At 39.0% G+C, this 18,231-nt stretch overlaps 1 protein-coding gene across 3 annotated transcripts in view; it reads left to right on the forward strand.

Moving 5' to 3' along the window:
- The window catches only part of fam171a1 (family with sequence similarity 171 member A1), a 161,469-nt gene that overhangs the window by 88,651 nt on the left and 54,587 nt on the right, over nt 1-18,231 (forward strand). The gene's annotated exons all lie outside the window — the stretch shown is intronic.

Here is an 18,231-nt window from a genome sequence, read left to right on the forward strand (position 1 = left end):
TGTTGGCACTATACTGCTTTTGCTTAAAGGCCCAAATCTATTGATGGAATGTGAACAAAAGTTCAAAGTAACTTTATCAAAGTACATGTATGTAGTCATATACAACCTTTAGATTCATTTTCATTCACGGTAAGTGCAAAGAAATACAAATCAGTAAAGGACCATACCTAACAAGACAAACAGCCAGTGTGCAAAAGATGACAAACTGTGCAAATACAAAAAGAAAGAATGAATGAATGAATGAATGAATAAATAAGTAAATAAGTAAATAAACAAACAAACAAGCAAGCAAGCAAAAATATTGAGGAAGTCCTTGAAAGTAAGTCTGTAGGTTGTGGGAACAGTTCAGTGATAGGATGAGTGAAGAACCAGGAGAGTTGTTATTGGCAATCCAGATGACTATTCTTTCCCCTTTTTAGATGTAATGCTAGCAGTGAATTGAAGATGTCAGTGGAGCCAGCCAACTTAGTAGTTTTAACAACTGGGAATCAACTACCAGACAAGAATGGCTTGTGATGCATAATCAGTGTTCAGAAACTGGAATGGAAAATTAAATGATATAAAAAACGTGCTTCGCAAAACATAATCTCAAATTGCTTTAAAGTGTTTTGCGTATTACTTTGCAAATTATTATGCATCAATATTGAAAAATTATAAATGGTAGGAATGAAAGAGGTGCAGAATAACACAGTATACTATAGAATTATAAACATTGAGAAGGCTCAATAATGTGAGAATATTGTTTAAAAAATTACTATAAGTGTAAAGTCACTTAAACTTTGAGAAGGAAAATGTAAATTTATTGTAATATTTTATTATTTGCAAGATCTCCAGTAATCTGCCACCTTTGGGACTTCAGTATTGCTCACCAACAGACTCTCCGCACTATTAAATGTTACACTCCTTAATGTTCAAGTACTTTTATTTCACTTTGATATACTGTAATCAATTTTCTGTTGAACTCTTTCAGTTTAATGGGAATAAGAAACATACAGGTACTCTGACAAGTTAGGTCAATGAGTCTTTATCATTGCCTATATATACAAAAAACTCTGACTCTATAATTCAGGATGCCAGCTCTGACCACCCGATGGGTGCTCTTGGCACCCTGAAAACCTAGTTGTTGTTCCAGATTAAGGGGTGAACCATACTACTGGGATTTCTGAACAATCACCTGCTGTATTGCAGTATTGTGTTGTGAGGTTAGATGGAGAATGTTCTGGGGGAAAAATGTAAACTGCTAAAGTTTAAACTAAGCAGTCCCTATCAATGAGAGTTTTCATAGTTTGTGGAAGCTGGTTTTAATTTGCATCTGTTCCATGAGTGCTGTGTTAATTGTGCATGTACATTTATTTAAATGATGCCTTGTTTAATGAATACAGTATGAATGTTTGCACCATTATTATCTGAGTCCTAAAACATGATTAATGAGGTATTAATGCTGTAAAATGTAGATGTTTCTTCCATGGGCCCCAATCAGTGGCAACTTTAATTTCTACACTAAAGCATTTTTCTTTCATCTGAAACAATAATGAATCACTTGACATGCAGGAAGTTTTGGGACCATGCTGTATCATTGGCTTAGGGCATGGTGGGAAGTTAATGCCAACCATTTTTACCCCATTAACCATTTTACAATGCTTTAGGAAGCTAAGCACACCTCATTAACTTTTAAATGTGCCTTTCCATTTGTTTACAACTTTTTCAACTTTTATCTGAATAATTGGTAGAATTTGGCCTGAGAGTTATGTGTTGGGAGGTCCTGCAGTCTAATGCTATCCCGAATTTCTTTCATCTGACTTTAACACGGTAATTAGCTAGCCATAATTCTAATTGTCAGTGCATTAAAACACTTGATACAGAGCATTGAACAGTACACTGCATGACCAGGTCCTTTTGATCCATAATGTTTGTGCCAACCATGATGCCAGTTTAAACTGCACTTGGTTATATCTCTCCACTCCCTGTCCATTCACAAGTCTGTGTAAATACTTAAACTTTGCTATCATATTATCTTCCACCACTTCCCCTGACAGAATATTTCAGTTACCAATCAATCAGTTTTTTTAAAAAAAACTTGTTTCGTCAATCTTCTTTTAAACTTGCTCTCTCTCGCATTAAAGCTAGATATTTTCATTCTGGGAAATGGACTGCGACTCTCTATGCCTCTCAGATTTTTATATACTTCTATTAGCTCACCACTCAGCCACCTCTCTAGAGAAAAATTTCCATATTTGTTCAGCCTCCCTTTGTGGCCAACACTCTCAAATACAGAAGCTCTTCTGCACCCTCTCCAAAGCCTTGACTTTCTTCTTGTAATTTGGTGATCAGAACTTCAAATGTGCTGTAGCATAACCAAAATTTTATCAAGGTGCAACACGATTGCTTGACTTTTATGCAATGACAGACTTTCATGGTCTGTCAAAAGGATGCAAGAATGCCATATGCCTCCTTTGTTCCCTTATTCTCTTTTTATACTCGACTTCAAGTTCCTGGGTGTCAAGATCTCGGAGGATCTAACCTGGTCCCAACATATTGATGTAGTTATAAAGAAGGCAAGACAGTGGCTATTCTTTAATAGGAGTTTGAAGAGATTTGGCATGTCAACAAATACACTCAAAAACTTCTGTAGTTGTACCGTGGAGAACATTCTGACAGGCTGCATCACTGTCTGGTATGGAGGAGCTACTGCACAGGACCAAAAGAGGTTGCAGAAGGTTGTAAATCTAGTCAGCTCCCTCTTGGGTACTGGCCTACGAAGTACCCAGGACATCTTTAGGGAGCAGTGTCTCAGAAAGTCAGCGTCCATTATTAAGGACCTCCAGCACTCAGGGCATGCCTTTTTCTCACTTTTACCATCAGGTAGGAGGTACAGAAGCCTGAAGGCACACACTCAGTGAATCAGGAACAGCTTCTTCCCCTCCGCCATCCGATTCCTAAATGGACGTTGAATCTTTGGACACTACCTCACTTTTTTCATATACAGTATTTCTGTTTTTGCACTTTTTTTGTAATCTTGTCAATATACATAATTGATTTACTTGTTTATTATTATGATTATAATCTCTGCTAGATTATGTATTGCATTGAACTGCTGTTGCTAAGTTAAATTTCATATCACATGCCGGTGATAATAAACCTGATTCTGATTCTGACATCACATTTTAAACAAGGTGTCATAACTTTAGAGGATGCAGAGTTATTTAAAATATAAAAGCAAGGATGTGATGTTGAGACTTTATATAAAGTACTGGTGAGGCCTCACTTGGAGTATTGTGTGCAGTTTGGGGCCCCTTACCTTGGAAAGGATGTGCTGTAACTGTAGAGGGTTCAAAGGAGGTTCACGAAGATGATTCCAGGATTAAACTGTTTGTCATACGAAGAGCATTTGATGGCTCTGGGCTTGTATTCACTGGAATTTAGAAGAATGAAGGGTGACCTAATCGAAACCTATCGAATGGTGAAAGGCCTTGATAGAATGGATGTGAAAAGGATGTTTCCTAAGGTGGCAGTGTCTAAGACCAGAGGATACAGCCTCAGAATAAAGGGGCATCCTTTTAGAGCAGAGATGAAGAGGAGTTTCTTTAGCCAGAGAGTGGTGAATCTGTGGAAGTCTTTACCACAGGCAGCTGTGGACGCCAAGTCTTTATGTATACTTAAGGCAGTGGTGATTAGATTCTTGACTGGTTAAGGCATGAAGGAATATGGGGAGAAGTCAGGAAACTGGGGCTGAGAGGAAAAATATAGGAGGGCCACAATTGCACCAGATGAAGGATGAGAGAACGTTTACAACAAAAACACTGTAGGTGCTGGAGATCTGAAATAAAATTGTAAAATGTTAGAAAGACACAGCAGATTATACAATACCTCAACAGAGAGAATGAGTTAATATTACAATTCTTATGAAAATTTGGAGACCTAAAGCATTTTACTTTTTCTTTGCGCACTTGCTGAGTATTTTCAGCTCATTCTGGTTTAGTTCTGATCCAGAATGCTGCATTTGAGATGATGGTGATGAGTGTTTCAATAATTTTTAAGGGAATTAAGGGGATAAATTTTTGCAGAACTATGTATGAATTATATGTAGTATCATTGGCCAAATAGCCTCCTGTATTGTACTTTGTCTTGGTATTATTCTAATGTATTTCTCTCCCAATTTCAAATCTTCTGTTTACTTTTCTATATATTGACAATGCCTCTTGACTACAGAACTAATGGAAACATTACCTCTTCAATTTCCACATTTGCTTTGGATATTCTGGTAAGCAACCTTGTAAAATTACTGTCTGCCACTGTTCCTGTACACCCAACTGTGATTAATGCATTCTACATAGTGGGATTGGGCCTTCTGTGTTTGCTCATATTTTCCAGTTGTTACAATGATGTGGAGCCGGAAAAGATAATGTAATCTAAAAGAATAGAATCAGAATCAGATTTATTATCAATGGTATGTGTCGTGAAATGTGTTAACTTAGCAGCAGCAGTACAGTGCAATACATAATAATATAGAGAAAAAATAAATAAGTAAATCAATTGCAATATATATATTGTGTGTGTGTGTGTATATATCTATCTCCCCTCTCCACGCCACCGATGACGGATGTTGTCCAAGGGAAGGACATTAGGACCTATACAGCTTGGCACCGGTGTCATCGCATAGCAATGTGTGGTTAAGTGCCTTGCTCAAGGACACACGCAGCCTCAGCCAAGGCTCGAACTAGCGACCTTCAGATCACTAGACGAACGCCTTAACCACTTGGCCACACGCCAACACAATTTATATATATATTAAATAGCTAGATTAAAAATAGTGCAAAACAGAAATAAGATATTTACTAGTGTTCATGGGTTCAGTGTCCATTTAGGATTCGTATGGCAGAGGGGAAAAAGCTGTTCTTGAATTGCTCTGTGTGTGCCTTCAGGCTTCTGTACCTCCCTCCTGATGGTAACAATGAGAAGAGGGCATGTTGTGGGTGATGGGGGCCCTTAATAATGGATATCTCCTTTCAAAGGCACTGCACCTTGAAGATGGCTTGGATATTACAGAGGCTAGTTTCTAAAATGGAGCTGACTAATTTTACAACTTTCTGTACCTCTTTCTGTGTGGTAGCCCCCACTGCATCCCCAATCTCCATACCAGATAGTGATGCAACCTGTCAGAATGCTCTCCATCGCTTATCTATAGAGGTTTTCAAGTATTTTAGGTGACAAGTCAAATTTCTTCAAACTCCTAATGAAATATAACCACTGTCTAGCCTTCTTTATAACTACATTGATGTGTGGGGACCAGGTTAGATCCTCAGATCTTGGGATCTCAGATTCTCAGTTCTTGGGTGTTCTCTTGACACCCAAGAACTTGAAATTGCTCACTCTCTCAACTTCTGATCCCTCTATGAGGATTGGTTCATTTTCCCTCATCTTACCTTTCCTGAAGTCCACAATCAACTCTTTTGTTTAAGGCTCTTGCTGCAACATCACTCAACTAGTTGGTATATCTTGGTTCTAAGAGCCTGCTCATCTCAATCTGAGATTCTGCCAACAATGGTTGTATCATCAGCGAATTTATAGATGGCATTTGAGGCATACCTAGCCATATAGTCATGGGTATAGAGGGAGTAAAGGCACACCCCTGAGGTGCACCAGTGTTGATCATTGGCGAGAAGGAGATGTTATCATCAATTTACACAGATTGTGACCTTCTGGTTAAGAAGTAGAGGATCCAATTGCAGAGTAGGTGCAGAGGTAGGTACAGAGGCGCAGGTTCTGTATCTTACCAATCAGGGTTGTAGGAATCATGGTGTTAAACTCTGAGCTATGGTCAACGAACAGCATCCAGTTTGTATTGTCCAGGTGATCTAATGCTGTGCAAGGAGCCGTTGAGATTGTGTCTGCCATTGACCTATTGTGATGATAGGCAAAATGCAGTGGGTCCAGGTGCTTGCTGAGGCAGGAGTTCATTCTAGCCATGACCAACCTCTCAAAGCACTTCATCACCATTTGCTACTGGCAAAAGCACTCTGAGCAGTTTATTTGTTATATCTCTGCAAAATCTTTTAACTGTTTATGGAGATGCTTTATTCTGCAGCCAAAAAAAGCAAACTGTGGTGGTTCAAACTGAGCTTCATTTGGTCAGGTATTATCCAAGGAAGGTTGATATTTCACATTGAGGTTCTGCATCAGGACTAAGTGTAGATGACCAGTATAAAGACGTTCAACAGGTGCATTTAATGTCAGAGAAATGTATACAGTATACATCCTGAAATTTTTTTTTCTTCGCAAGCATCCATGAAAAAAAGGAGTGCCCCAAAGAATGAATGACAGTTAAACGTTAGAACCCGAGAGTTCCCCCCTCCCATGCACGAGCAGCAGCAAGACCACCAGCAAAAAAGCATCGGTGTCCCCCACCGAGTACTCAGGTGTGCAGCAAAGCATCAGTAAAGACACAGACTTGCAGTACTCCAAAGAATACTCGTTCACCCTGTAATTTGACATATCTCTCTCGCTCTCCTCTCCCCCCCCCCCCCCCCCAATAAGGGAAAAAGATGTGTCCTTGTTTCACAGCAAGAGGAGAGACATAACAGACGACTCACTGATTTATGATGTTAAAAGTCTGTTACGTCGATTTTTCTGAGCTCTGCACCCAGAGAGCTCAAGTCTCCGGACACACAGCCAGCAGCTAACCTGCTGCTCCCAATGTTCCATGTTCTCCTGCGACGTCTCCGTCATGGGCACCGGCCTTGAATCAGCCTGTTTCCAGAGTCACGAAAATCCGGCACCCTGAAGGCACGCTAGTCTTCCAGGCCGCGTCCTTGGGATGTCAAAAAGCGGCCAGTTGTGAGGCCCTGAGAGCGGGTCCCATTCCCGCAAAGAACCGAAGTCGGTGTAAATCTGGGTCAGGGTCTTCAAAAGAACTTTGAAAAGGAAAACAAGAGATATCAAAGATAGAAAGATGTGAGAGAGAGGGATGAGATGGAGCCTGGCAAATGATAGATGGAGCCAGGGGCCTGGAGATGGGAGGTAAAGACCACGGTCAATAATAATAATGTTCTCTCCTGATCTACCTCCGTGGGTGATAGAGTTAGATAAGGAGAGAACAGTATTATTAATATTATTGTCCATTATCAATTGTACTAAACAATTATTATTGTACCATTTTCTTTAGATAGGTCATCTCTGAAGCTCAGCTGTATTATTGGTATGAATGAATTGAGCCCTCCTAGCAGTAAGATATGAATCTTTTCAAAGTTCTCAAAATGGTAGCCAAGTGACATGCTGCTACAGCTAAGCACTGTACAAACTCTTTACCAAATTAAATGTGCCAAACAGTTTATAGGGCAGAAGTTCACAGTAAAATGTATTATCGGTGTGTGTATATGTCACCACCTACAACCCTGAGATTCTTTTTTCCTGTGGGCATACTTAGAACAGTAACTGTAAACAGGATCAATGAACAACAAACTGTACAAATGCAAATATAAATAAATAGCAATCAATAATGAGTATGAAATAACAAGATAAAGAGTCCATAAAGTGAGACCATCAGTTGTGAGAGCACCAGAAATAGAGTGAGTGTAGTTATCCCTTTTGTTCAAGAGCCTGGTGGTTGAAGGGTAGTAGTTGTTCTTGGTGGTGTAAATCCTGAGGCATTTGTACCTTCTACCTGATGGTAGCAGCAAGAAAAGAGCATGGCCTCAGTGGTGAGGATTTTGATGATGGATGCTCCTTTTCTACGATAATGTTTCATGTAGATGTGCTCAGTTGTTGGGAGGAGTTTATCCATGATGTACTGGGTCAAATCCACTACATTTTGCAGGATTTTCAGCTCAAAGGCATTCCCATACCAGGCTGTAATGCAGCTGATGATATTGGCCAATTTTGTCCTGGTAATGGCTGTTTTCTGATATAGTTCTTATTATCATGAGAAGGTACTAAACTCTGATTGTATATGAGGGAGTTGATCCAATTATAACCTATCTATTGAACCAAATAATTTAGAGGCTGATAACTTTTAAAATCCAAGGACTGCTTCTATTCAATATAAGGCAGAGTCAACCATTTTTCACCACCTTGCTTTTAAAATGTTTTGTATCATTCCCTAGCACCTGTAGAATGTTAGAACACCTATGTCAATAAAGCCAAACTAAAACCTGAATTGAATTGTCAGTTTGAAGAATAATTCCGTTGAAACTCATTTAAGGAAAGAATTAGTCTCATTCGGTAGGTTTTAGTAATACCTTTCTGGTCTTGAGTTTACCTTTTTTAGAGTTTGTGTACTTGTTACAATGAAGTAGAGCCAAAAGTTAGTGAACAGGTATTGCTTTAAGTGAGAGGAGAAAATTTAAATGATTATATATATAATATAGGAGAGGGAGAGGGATGGGTGACTGGAGTGTCTTGGTCTGGGAAGCAGTGGAAGCAGGTACAATAGGGTAAGGTGTTAATATAGAAGAATGGGACGCTGTAACTGGAAGCATGCTGGCCCCATTGGTCAAAGAGGCAAGCATAGATGAAAGGTTCTCTTTAAGAAGAGGGCAAGAGAAGCGACGGCACAGTGTTTGAGGGGATATATCAAAATTTAAGATTGGGTCAGATAAGTTGACGCAGCAAATGGCTTGAATGGTTATGTGCAGAATGGATAAATTCATTTGGAATTATTTGTTCATATGAGAGTAAACACTGATACAGACTGACTGGCTAAATGACCAACATTTCCATAGTTCTTTGAAAGAATTTGACTTTGTTCTTTGCAATGGTAAAAGGGAACATGTGTTAGAATTGCACAGAGGGCTCTTAGTACACATGCTGAACTCACTAAACATTATTCCATTGAATTCTTTTTTTCAGAGGTTTTCTGCATAATTTGCAGCAATTTATACAGTTCATGCATTTTGTTCAGGATGTGGCTAGCTGATCCTATCTAGGCACAGTAATGTAATCCGTAATACAAACATTACAGAAATAGGAAACTTCCCATTTTCATTTTCTGGATGCTGTAGCTTATGTTAGAGTTCAACCGATACTTGCAATTTTCAGGTGCTTTTGCCAAGAAGTTTGCCCTTTCATAATATTAAACAAGAAAGGACAGAACATAAAACTTTTGAGGAAACCACAAGTTGTGTTGGGCCATGCCCTTACACAATGTGTAGATAAACATTCACCATGGTACTCGGTGAATGGTGATCAGGAAAGGATGCCCAGGGGGATACTTCATTCCTTTGCCCATAACCTGAAAGAGCTGCTGTCCTATATGATATCATTTAGCTCAAAGACTTGAGATTTAAACTCTATTATTTGCCGAAGGCCAATTTTCATGGAACTACTCTGCTGCAGGAGTTTCCCTAATTTTGGGGACAGTTCTGTGGCCTTTGTAGATAACTGCCCATGAAAGTCATTTCATGACATCCTAACCATAGTTACGATTCCATCCTAAACTGGACAGTGAAGCAGAGAGTTGTGAATGCAATAGACATTTTTTTTCCAAGTCTCAAGGGTTACAGTCAGTCTGATTGCAATGACAATGTGCAATTCACAAATTGGAAATGGTGCTAGTAACTGGATCACTCAATGTACCTTGCTATCTACTAGCCACAGGTTTCTCCTCGCCCACACACATATGTACATCTTCAGCCCTCTGAGATTTTGCATGCATTTATATAACTGGACATAAAAGGAATGTAGAAATGAAAGAAGGGTGTGTATACATTTATATTGTGTGTTTTCATATCCCTCCAACATATCACTAAGTAGCTTATAGCTACGGAAGTGTTCTGTAAACTTCTACTTCCTTAGGAGTTTGTAAAGATTTGGCATGACATCTAAAACTTAGATGAACTTGTATAGATGTGTGGTGGAGTGTATTCTGACTGGCTGCATCACAGCCTAGCATGGAAACCCCAATACCCTTGTACGACAAATCCTACAAAAAGTAGTGGATTTGGCCCAGTCTATCAGAGGTAAAAGCCCTCCCCACCATTGAGCACAAGTACATGAAGCATAGTCACAGGAAAGCAGCATCCATCATCAGTGACCCCCACCACCCACGCCATGCTACCTTCTCACTGCTGCCATCAGGAAGAAGGTACAGGAGCCTCAGGACTCACACCACCAGGTTCAGGAACAGTTATTACCACTCAACCATCAGGCGCTTGAACCAAAGGGGATAACTTCATTCAACTTCACTTGCCCCGTCACTGCACTGTTCCCACAACCTATGGACTCATGTTCAACGGCTCTTCATCTCATATTCTTGATATTTGTTGCTTATTAATTTATTATTATTTCCTTTTTTTGTATTTGCACAGGTTGGTGTGGTCTTTCAATGATTCTATTTTGGTTATTGTTCTATTATGGATTTATTGAGTATGTCCATAAGAAAATATATGTCAGGGTCGTATATGTACTTTGATAATTATTTTATTGACTTTTTTATTTGAAGTTATTTTTGTAGTGTAGAAGCTATGTTTGCTTCAGCACACCAATATTCACAGCCATCAATGTGAATTAATGACTAGTCTGTCTGAGAATTTGATTGAAGAATGCATCAGTCATCATTCCAGGGAGAATCATCCTGATTTTCAAAATAAGGCCAAATTCTTTAATGGCTATCTGAGAAAACCCTGGGGGCCGTTGTCTCAGATCATACCCAATGGTGCAGCACTTCCTCAGTATTGTTCTGGCAGGTATTCAGCGATTTTTGCCCTTGGTTCTCTGAAGAAGGAATTAAAATATGGATCTTCTGACTCAGGCAAGAGCTGTACCAGCAGAAAAACAGCTGCACTTTAAAGATCCATTACAGTATTCTTACGCAAATCAACAACTTCACAGCAAATATCATTAGAATTTTAACATGTACTTCTCTTACCTTGTAACATAGGAGACAATTTGGTTCATCTATTCAGTGTCAGCTCTAAGCAATCCTAATTCCTCTCATGTCCCTAAAGTCTATTCTCTCATACATATCTCATTATAAAAAGGATGTGGATGCGTTGGAGAAGGAGCAGAGTAGGTTTACAGGGATGCCTGAATTACAGAGCATGTCTTATCAGGAAAGGTTGAGTAAGCTAGGGCTTTTCTCCATGGAGTGACAGAGTTTGAGAGGTGACCTGACAGAGGTGTATAAGATTTTGAGAGATGTAGATAGTGGACAGTCAACATTTTTTCCCCAGGGCGGCAATGCCCAATACCAGAGGTGTTTAGCAGAGATGTCAGAGGTATACCGAGCATGGTTAGTTCTTGGACTGCACTGCTGGGGTGTTGGTAGAGGTTGATACAATATGGGTATTTAAATGACTTAAATAGACACACGTATGTAAAAAAAAAAGGATGGTTATGGGCTATGTAGGAAGGAAGGGTTAGAGGAATCTCTGAGTAGGTTTATATAGGTCAGCAAAATATCATTGGTCAGAAGGCCTGTGCTATGCTGTACTGTTCTATGTTAATAGCATCTCCCAATTTTTTGAGTAGCTCTGTATACCAGGGTTACTTTTCAGTTAATTAACCCAACAACTTTGTGCTGTGAGAGAAAGCAGGGAAACTGGTCACAGGAAGAATGTGCAACTGTGTACAGCACCAGAGGTCCAAACTGAACAGATTGATGGCATTTGTCTGCAATGCCAATGTGCCGTGCTCGCTTCAGTATATCTCCAGCCTAATTTAGCCTTTAACTGAATGTATACTTTGGGGAAAAGGCTTTGTTTACACACATCTTACTATTGATGTCCTATTTCCATTAGTATAAATTTCAATAGCTAGCATTCATGTAAAGACAACATAAATGTTAATTGATCAAGTCCAATTGACTGCTTTATAAATGTCATGTAGGTGTAGTGAACTATATATAAATGAAAGGTTATTTTTATTCCCTCTGCCTGGTGTAAATTTAAGAGAATCTTGTCTGCATTATCTAGGTACCGCAATAGCTATGCATAGTGTTTTAAGAAGCAAGATGCAATGAGGGAAATGGCTTTATTGTTACATCAAGCCATTATGTTTACCGTTGTATAGTGTGGAATGTTTGGCTCATTGGACTATTTGGTTGTTAAGTATTTAGGTTTGGAATGGGCTGATATTTTTAATTCTTGCATGTGCAACCACCTTGTATTAATCAAACAAAATAAATAGAGCCAGGTTATTAGTTCACAAAATAAAAAGCTGGGGGAATTTGAATTCAGCAGAAGTTGCAGATTACTTCAAAGATAATTATTTATCAATAACTCATTTTTTGTTGATGTATCTGTTTTCTGCTGATGATTCTGCAGTGATTATGTATGTGCTAAGCAAGCTATATGGTAATTGTTCAGAACATTAGAGGATTTCCAGTATCTTGTAATGCAGTTTTGAACCACACATAGCAATGACAGAAAATGCTTACACAGTACTTGCTGATATTTTATGAGAATTACATTTCTGGTATCCTATGCCATGATATTGCATTGTTCAAAGCTTCCTATATCATTTTGATTTTACTGTAGAGACATTCTTTGCCACAGTGTGGATTTGCTCCTTCTATAAATGGAAATATTGAGATTTTGATTAGTCAAGGAGGCACTCAGGGTCATAGAAAATTGGGCAGGACTGATCACCACCTGGTTTTATGAAGTGCCAAGAACAGCTAATAGGGAGTGGCTGTTTCTGTACCAGGACTGATAAATAATGCATAGCACAGGTGAAGTGGGAGGATTCCATGAAGAAGAAGTAAAACTGGAGTTTGTTATTTTAGCCCCAAGGCACTGAAGCCAATTGTAATGCCCTACTGACAATCCAAGTGAGATTAGAGAACAACAGATGGGAATTCAAACCTGGGACCTTATTTTATTATAAACTCAGTACCACAGCAGATGGTGCATTTATCAGGGGAGAATTTTGGATTCCCATTTCGTTTTTACTCAGGGGGTGTCAGCATTAGATTCAATGTTGACTCCTTCACCAGTTAGAAGACTTAAAAATCTGCTTTGAACTATGTGGATAGTGGATTTGGATAACGAGTGATCTTTTTAGTGAACTCTTTCCAGTGTTAGAAAATAAAGCAGTGGAGCAAAGTTGGCCTTGTTTTTAACCAAAGCTCTTTAAAATCTTCTTTATTATTAAAGTATACTTTTTCCAGCTGGTTTGGGCCAAGAAATCGATTAGTTTTGCTATCACTTTACAACTCTTTTCGTAAACCATTTCAGATTGGTTTTATTTTAAGACCCTGGATGAACATTAATAAGTCAATCTCCTGCCCCGAGCACACTGCATCTTTGTAGCATGATTCCCCATTGTTATTCTTACTTCCTCACTGTTTCTTCTTAAAGGATTTCCTTCTTTTGTGGTGACAATCTGTCTTCTTGTAGCTCCCATTACAAGTCTTGCTTTGTTGCCTGTGATAATTAACCTTCATGTTGCTATGGTTATAATAACTCCCCTCCCCCAGGGCATAATGTAGCTTGAACGTATTGATTCAAAAAGGACATCGTGGAGCTGCCTTGGTTATGTTGCATGTGTTCTCTGTGGGAATTTTTCCATCCAGTCTTCCATATTCCAAGAACAAACAGTGTTGCCATGGTTTCACCAATTTTTTTCAGTAATTGGTACTAAAAATTTTACAATTATTGAATGAAATGAGAAGACTACTGATGAATTGCAGGGAAAACTATAATTTATCAAGATGCAATGTCAGAACAGCAATTTATTTTATTTCTGTCTTCTATAGCAGTCTATTGTGAATGCTTTACTAAGGGCAGGGAGTGTGTTGGCAGAAACAACACACTCTGATGGAATCAGACTCTGATGGCTGATGGAATCTTGACTGACTGACTGAAGAGAGAGAGTTTCTTCATTTATGTCAGCAGAGAAAAAGATATGAGACATTATTATTTTGTGAGATTAGGTACCTCATCTTCCACTAGCTCCTTTGGCCTGTCTCAGGATAAATTTGTCAGAGAAGAGAGATAATTCAGTGCATAATTTATTCTAACTATATGTTTGTATAGATCCTGTGATACAACAATATGATTATATGGAGTGGGTTTTCTTTTCAGTGCAGGTATAAAGCCTGGATGCACTGAACAATGAGGGATCACGCTGGAGTTATGACTTTATTTAAAAGCAGGCATTGAAAAACCAAACACTGCCAACGCGAGAAATCTCACATAGAAGCAGAATGCAGGAAATGCACTGCAGTCAGACAGCATCTGTGAGAAGAAAAATGGATTTAATGTTCTAGGTGTTTGGCTATTGTCATAGATCATAGACATCAGCCATAATCACAATTAAAAGGCAAAATTTCTCAAAAGGCCTAAATATATCTGTTGTTCACCTATGATTTCACACCCAGGCAGCAAGTGCCAGTGCTGAAATTTAATCTTTTCTAAGGCGTACGCAGCAGATCAGCTTGTAAACTATACCTCTCGGGCACTGACGCTTGATGCTTGCAAGTAAGAGTAACTGGACAGCAGTCGAAAGCAAGGGCCAATATAAACTGTTTCCTCCAATCATGAGGTGCTTGAATTACACTGCAATTCTGGATGAAAGGTCTCGGCCTGAAACATTGGCTGTACTTTTGTCCATAGATGCTGCCTGGCCTGCTGAGTTCTTTCAGCAATTTTGTGTTTGCTGCTTGTATTTCCAGCATCTGCAGATTTTCTCTTGTTTGTGAGAAGTTATATACTGTGTTCAGGGGAGATGTGTTGCTCCTCTTGGCAATGCAAAATTAATTTGAAAAAAAACTTCTAATAATTATACTGCTATATACAAATGTGGTCAAGCCATAGAACATATAAGACCACGTACATACGGTGTATACGTTTAGTTGCATGTCCACAGCTAATGTGGCAGGCTGTATTCCAGCAGCATGTATTCTTCCATTAATTAGCAGAGAAGCAATTTGGGATATTTGAATATCTTGAAATGCTCTTAATAAATTGATTTTCTTTCTGAATAACTGAAGTTACGTACATGAAATTGAATAATTATATTCTTCAATAATACTCTTTGGTTTGGGTTTTTATTAGATTATATTTTTTTTTACTTAGCGATACAACATACTGTCCAATTACAGCTATGTGACAAATTAACATCTTTGGAACATAGGAAAACAGAGCACCATGCAGTCACGGGGAGAATGGACAAACTCCTTACAGCAGTTGAATTGAACCTGTGTCTTTGGTGGCTGTAATAGCATTATTCTAACCACTCTGCCACTGTGGATCTGTTTATTCATTGTCACAGAAGTGTATGCCCTAACCACGGTGCAGAGATTTGTGCTAAATATCATGTGATCCACAAGGTTAGCATTTTCACTGAGCAAGGCATAAGGAGCCATGCTTGTTTAATAAAACTGCACATGCCTTAGTGTACAGAGGAATTTATAAATTACCTTTGGAATATTTTTCAGCGAGGTAAACAGACACATGTAATGATGGAAACTCAGTAGGTGAGACAGTATATTGAGTGAAAAACGGAATTAATGATCTGTTTCAGAGATCTTATGTCAGGACTGAGAAAGGAAAATAAAATAAATAGATTAAAGTTGAAAAGAATTTTGGGGGAGGAATGGTTAGGGTAAAGGAAATATTTATGATAGGATAAAACTATGTCAGATGGGGAATCCTTTAAGTGCCCCATACAACTTAAAGCTAGCTTGTTTTCTTTGTTTTCCAGTTGTCATGAAGTGTTACTGATCAGTGGAGTCAAAATGATTTCACTTTCCACAGCTTTTACTTCACCTGATTGGTTTCCAGCCATTTTTGTTTCATTTTAAATTTTTAATATTTACAGCTTTAATTTTTTTTCACATTTCCTTGTTTTCAAGGTACACTGTAAAATGGCTAAAGTAAGGAATTCTTTACCCCTGTATCTGTGTCAGCACAAGAACTACTTACTATTCCTTGAGTAGCGGTGTTCATACCAGATGGTCATAGAATTATACAGCATGGAAAAGAGCCTCCAGCAAGGGTTCCCGACCTGCGTCCACAACCCTTGTTTAACTGGAGTAGTCCATGACATAAATAAGGTTGGGAGCGCTTAGCACACAGCTACCATATCCATGCATTGCCAAGTACCAATCCCATTTGCCAGCACTAGGTCTATACCGCTCTATACCATGTTTTTTCAAGCACTCATCCTATACTTAAATATTGTGAGAGTTCAGCTCTACCATCTACCATCAGGGTATTGCGTAATTCAGCCAACTTCTGGGTGAAAAACTTCTTTCTCAAATCCCCTCTGACTTTTAGTTTAAATCTATGGTACCAGGCCTTACACACCTCTGGTAAGGGAAAAGGTTTCTCACTGTTGGCCCCTGCTACGCCCCTCAAGGTTTTGTATGCCCTTCAGGTTCCCCTTCTCCCAAACATCACTTCTGAAGAAAAACCATCATGGCCATTCCAGTTTCTTCTTGTAGCTAAAATGCTGTAGCTAACTGGTAAATCTCTACATCATCTCAGTGCCATCACATTCTTCCTATCTACGTGTGACCACCAGACCGCACACAGTACTTCATGCATGACCTAACTGATGATTTATATTGTGCAGTTGTATCATTGCTTCATTGCTATTATATCCAATGTCCTGGCTAATGAAACCTTCCTAACCATCATTTCTACCTATTCTGTTTTCTACAGGGATCCTTATTCATGTATACCAAAGGCTTTTTTTTCTGTGCTTTCTTGGGTCATAGCACTCGTATTTATTGTACACTTATCGGTTCTCAAAGGTACAACCTCACATTTTTTTCGAGCTAAAATTCTATCTATTAGCTATTAGAGTCATAGAATACTACAGCACAGAAACAATGCATGCTGAACTACAATTCTCACTAGTTCCATTGGCCTGCACCATGCACTTACCCAACCTTCTCTTAAATGTTAAAATCAAACCTGCACCCCACCTCACTTCCACTGGCAGCTCATTCCACGCGCTCACCACCCTCTGAGTGAAGAAGCTCTCCTTCATATTAGCCTTAAACTTTTCGCCTTTCACCCTTAACCCATGTCCTCTAATTCTAGTCTCACCCAGTCACAATGGAAAAAGCCTGCTTGCCTTTAACCTGTCTATACCACTCCTAATTTTATATACCAAATATCCTCCCATTCTCCTCTGCTCCAGGGAATAAAGTCCTATTTCATCAATATCGTTCTCCTTACTAACAACACCACCTCAAATTTTGATCATCTGTAAACTTGCTTATCGTACCTCCCTGCCTTTGTATCCTGTGTATAACAAACAGCAAGGATCTCAGCACCAATCCCCAGTCACAAACTTCCAGTTGCAAAGATTGAAAAAAATACCTCTACTATCACCAAGCCAATGTGGTGCAATTTCTGTACTTCAGTAGATGCTGGGGAAAGTTCTTCCCATACCATTGAATGTGTTTCTTTTACAAACACTCTCTGCTATCTTCAGTGAATCTTTGTGTACAATCCTTGCAGGAAGTTGTGGACACAGGAGCTTTGTCCTGTGTTGTAAACTGTAAAGGACTTAATGCAATGAGTTCTGTGATCTCTTGGGATTGGATTGGTGGGCTGGAACAGTAGCACAGATGGTAGAGCTGGTGTCTTCCAGTGTCAGAAACCTTGGTTCAGACTTGATTTTACATGCTGCCTGAGTGAAATTTGCGCATACTCCCCATGTTTCCAAATACATGCATGTTGGAGGATTAATTGCTACTGTAAATTTCCCCTAGTGTGTTAGTGAATGAACTTGAGAGGAATTGAGGGAAATAGCTGGAGAAATTTTTTTGTAAATGTGGTTGATGTTGGGATTTCTTGGACCAATGTCCTTGTGTCATGCTGTATGTTCTCTTTGACCTTGTACTATGACTATGGTGTTTAACTTAACACATGTTATTTGTGTCCTTTAATAAATATTTCATAATGTATGTCCTTTAATAAATGTTTTCAAGTGTCCTAGTTCAAGCGTGTCTGTAGTTGCTTTATTATTGTCACATATACAGGGACACAGTGAAAACTATTATACGCCATCTATGCAGGTAATAGCAAAATGTAAGTATATCAAGGTGGTACAGAGGGGACAGTAAGTATAGGGTCTTATTGTACATACTGTAAAATCTCATTAGGTAAAATGTGCAATTGGTATGTTTGTGGAAAATAAAGTTGAGCTGTGCCTCTTCCTTACCATCAGGGAGTTACAGAAATGTCGCACCAGAGCTAACTGTGGTGTAACTACATGGCCAGTATTTGTCTGTGGGACCTCGGACTGTAAAATCAGCAACTTGACGTGTGCTTCAAATAG

Source organism: Hemitrygon akajei, chromosome 8, assembly GCF_048418815.1.
Source record: "Hemitrygon akajei chromosome 8, sHemAka1.3, whole genome shotgun sequence".
Classification (NCBI taxonomy): domain Eukaryota; kingdom Metazoa; phylum Chordata; class Chondrichthyes; order Myliobatiformes; family Dasyatidae; genus Hemitrygon; species Hemitrygon akajei.